General features: G+C 37.7%; 1 pseudogene; it reads left to right on the top strand.

The window, feature by feature from the left end:
* Positions 1-3,091: 3,091 nt before the first annotated feature.
* Positions 3,092-4,099, top strand: LOC101153269 (serine/Arginine-related protein 53-like; annotated as a pseudogene).
* The last annotated feature ends 504 nt before the right edge of the window (positions 4,100-4,603 follow it).

Raw genomic sequence — 4,603 nt, 5'->3', positions numbered from 1 at the left:
GGATTACAGAGATTACATTTCAACATGAGATTTGGAGAGGACAAGCATCCAAGCTATATCATCTAATAGCATATGATGTTGAGCATATTTTCCTATGCTTGCTTTTAAGCTGTATATCTTCTTTGGTGAGGTGTCTGTTCAGATGGTTTGTCAATTTAATTGGGCTGTTTTTTTTTATTGTGAATTTTTAAAGAGTTCTTTGCATATTTTGGATACACGTCCTTTACCAATAGTGTTTTGCAAATATTTTCTCCTAGTCTGTGACTTATCTTTTCATCGTCTTAACAGTATCTTTCACAGATAAGAAGATTCTAATTTTTTTTTTTTGGAGACGGAGTCTCGCTGTGTTGCCAGGCTGGAGTACAGTGGTGCGATCTTGGCTCACTGCAACCTCCGCCTCCTGGATTCAAGCAATTCTCCTGCCTCAGCCTCCTGAGTAGTTGGGACTACAGGCGCGTGTCACCACGCCCAGGTAATTTTTGTATTTTTAGTAGAGACGGGCTTTTGCCATGTTGGCCAGGATGGTCTCAATCTCCTGACCACCTTGTGATCTGCCCTGTGATCTGCAGATCTGCACCTGTGATCTGCCCACCTTGGCCTCCCCAAATGCTGGGATTACAGGTGTGAGCCACTGCACCCAGCCCAGAAGATTCTAATTTTAATGAAGTTCCACTTACCACTTTTTTTTTTTTTTTGTGGATCATGTTTTTAGCATCATATCTTAAAACTCATTACCAAAACCAAGGTCATCTAGATTTTTCCTCATGTTATCTTTTACATGTTTTATAGTTTTGTGTTTTACATTTAGATCTATGATTTATTTTTTTCGAACTAACTTCTGAAAGGTGTAATGTCAGTGTCTAGATTCTTTCCTTTTCTTTTTCATAAGGAACTCCAGTTCCAGCACCATTTGTTAAAAAGACTGTCTTTTCCCTTTCTCCATTGAATTGGTTTTGATCTATCTATTCTTTCACCAATGCCACACTATTTTGATTATTGTAGCTTTATAGAAAGACTTGAAGTCAAGAAGAGTCTGACTTCCTTGTTCTTCTTCAATATTGTTTCGACTATTGCATCTTTTTGCCTGTTCGTGTAAACCTTAGAATCAGTTTGCAGATGTCCACAAAGTAGCTTTCTAGGATTGCAATGAATCTATGGATCAAATTGGAATGAACTGACACATAACAAGATTGAGTTTTCTTATCCGTTAACATAGTTTGTCTTTCCATTCATTTAGATCTCCTTTGATTTATTTCATAAGACATTTGTAGTTTTTCTCACATACCTTTTTTACTTCTTTTGTTAGCATAATACATATTTCTCCCTCTCTCTCTTTTGGTAATAATATTAATGGTGTTGTATTTTGATTTCAAATTCCAATTGTTCATGGCTGGTATATAGGAAAGGAATTTACTTTCAGGTATTAAGCTTGTATCCTGCAACCTTGCTATAATCTAGAACTAATTAGTTCTAGATTTGTTTGTTGATTTTGTCAGTTCCTCGGGATTTCCTACATAGACAATCATGTCATCTGTGAACAAAGACAATTTTATTTTCTCCTTCACAATTCATGTACTTTTTATTTCCTTTTTTGTCTTATTATCTACAGTGTATTTTCAAAGCAATATATAACTACAAATATGATTACAGATAACAAGGTGCATCCTTTAAGCCAAGGTCCATAGTATTTTAATTATAAGTTTTAAATGCAATTTCTAAACACTAGGTAAAGTTCTTAAAAACAGGGAATTTCTTTCAATGTATTTCCATAGTCTATCACAGAGTCTGTACATGGTAAGCACTCAGTGAGTATGTAGTGGGAATGAATGTACGACATAATTTTGAAACTTAACATCTATGTCTGGGGTTTAAGCAGAAAATAGAATTCACATCAGATGCTTCAAATGAAGAGACTTTAACACAGTGGACTCTCAACCATGACTGTCATTAGAATCAAAATCCCCCCTGAGAGTGAGACATGGGCTTCTCAGTCATTCCAATGGCCAGCAGTAGTTAAAAATCAGTAATAAAAGGGCTACATGTAGATGCGTAGACAAGATTAAGAAAGTCAGAAAGCGATGTTGAGGCACTTGCTTTATAAATGAAGAAACTGAAGCTGAGTGAGTAAAAGTAACTAGCTGAAGGTCATAAAGGTAGTTTATGGCTGAGATGGGCTTCAAGCCCAGGGATGTCTAATTCTATACTCCATGCTGCCTTCCAAATGAGTTTTTCTCTGGAACAAAATGTAATATTTGACCAAGCCCGAAGTAAAAAGACACTTTCAAAGTAAGCACAAGATGCTCCTTTACTTAAAACCACATCAAATAGATTAAGATCAAAGTTTCCCTTGTGTTCTCAAAAGAATTAGCGCCTGAAATAAAACCCATCCAGTTTTTGTGACTAATATAAGACATGTGATGCTGTCTCCTTTTCTCTCCATCTTGCAATAAAATCATGTCTGGATTTTTCTGGAAAGAGAATGAGAAGCCAGAATGACAGATATTATATCTGCTAATGTGTGGTCTAGGAGACAGGACCCCTGGCGGGGAGTGGGTTAGGAGGGCAGAGAAGATGTTGACCTCTGATTAGAGCAAATGCCCAGACCTGGATTTCAAAAGCTCTTTCCCTTCCAATGTTGCCATGCATAGCATCCTAGCTTTACCTCTGAACTAAGAACTTCATGCAAATATATTTTCAGCTCATCTGCCACTTATTGTTGACTAGATTATAAATCACTTAAAGCTTCTGAGACCAGCAGGTACCTCTTAAAATGAAGTGGTCTCCTGGTTTTGTGTAACATGCATTTGTCTTTACAATGCTTTATATTTTTTATAAATTTCTCCCTCATACAACCTAATTCACAACTCCACTGTATTTTATACACCTTGCATGTCCCTAGACTATTCATGCTGAAGCCTCTTCTCACTACAAAAGATAAAATGAAATGATTCTCAGGAAGGTGCTCGGCTTAAACTGAAGCAAGTTCAGTGGATGCCAGCAGCACCCTGATCTGAAGAAACATCTCAGGGTCTGTGGCACTTGCACATCAAAGGAAGGTGTGAGCCCAAAGTTCTGGACCCAGCTTATAGAAATGGGATGCCAGTCATCAAATACTGTAGAAGAAAGCAGAACTGACAGAGAGAGAGAGAGAAAAAAAAAGCACTGTAGATGGTCCTCATCGAGGAGTTCTTCAGATAGTAGAATATACAGGTGAAAGAAAGAAGGAAGGAAATCAAGATCAAAGTCAAAATCTTGGTCCAGAGATCTTCAGCCTCATTCGCATTCTTATGATAGAAGATGCAGGCATCAACCAAGGAGTAGCTCTCATGGCTCTAGAAGGAAACTAACTCGAAGTCGTTCAAGGGATGGAGAGAAATCCTATGGAGTTAAGAGGTCTAGGTCAAAAAGCAGAAGAAGAAGATCTAGGTCAAGGCCTTGTCCGTGTTCTCACAGTCAGAGAAGTGAAAGGTCCAGCCACAGAAGAATGCATAGTTGGTCTCGGGATAAAGAACAACGTAAATTCAGAGATAAAGAGAAAAGGGGAAGGATTAAGGGAAGGACAAGGATTACATAACATCAAACATGGGGAATCTGGAAACATCAAAGCTGGATTAAGCCATCTGCCACCAGCTGAAGAGGCCAAAGCGTAAGAATACAGCTGGTTCTTGAAGCTGCTGCAAAAGCTGATGAAGCATTGAAATCCAAAGAAAGAAATGAGGAAGAAGCAAAGAGAAGAAAGGAGGAAGACCACGCCACCCTTGTAGAACAAGTGAAAAAAGTAAAAGAAATGGAAGCTGTTGAAAGTGATTCCTTTGTTCAGCAGACATTCAGATCAATTAAGAAGTCAAAAAGTTAGTGGAATCTGGTGAAGCGAAACATGCAACTTCAACATCAGGACCAACATTAGCAGGTGTTGATCCACCCAGTACTGAAAACAAAATACAACTGAGCAGCATCCCTACTTCTATCAAATACCAAGATGACAATTCCCTGGCCCATCCACACATTTATTTATAGAGAAAGCTGGTGCTGAGCAAAAATGATTCAGAGGCTAATTGCTATCTGACAGGAAAGACTAATGGGCAGTCCTGTGGCCTAAGTAATATACATATGGTTGGATTGGATGGCCAGCAGAAACATTGGAAATGTAGGTTTTTAAATACCAATATTAACTTTTTGCCCTTAAAAAGAATTCAGCTGATTATATAAAAAGGTAATCTCATTTCATTCTTCTTTCATGTAGGCTTGAATATTTGTTGATTTGAATTAACATGCTTGTTATTAAGCTGTATATTTTAAACTGTAATATTGTGAAAATTAAAACAAAATTTAAGAATTCATGAAAATGTTACACTGTTAATAAAGCTAATTACAGATTTTTAAAAAAGATTATCTGGGTGTGGCATGTGCTCTGCAGTAGACTGCAGTTTCCAGAGCTCCCTATGAATGCCTAATGGACCCAGGTTGTCTATCTGGATGCCAAAGGCATACGTGTATGTATCTTTTGTCCTGCTTCAGCTAATTCCCTAGTACTGACTATGAAAGTCAGCAGATGTGTGTGTTTGGGGTTATGTTGTTTCGTTTTATTTTGCCATGCAGAATA

Source organism: Gorilla gorilla, chromosome 13 (assembly GCF_029281585.2).
Source record: "Gorilla gorilla gorilla isolate KB3781 chromosome 13, NHGRI_mGorGor1-v2.1_pri, whole genome shotgun sequence".
Classification (NCBI taxonomy): Eukaryota; Metazoa; Chordata; class Mammalia; order Primates; family Hominidae; genus Gorilla; species Gorilla gorilla.
The sequence above is the reverse complement of the archived record's forward strand: the minus strand, read 5'-3'. Positions and strand labels throughout refer to the sequence as shown.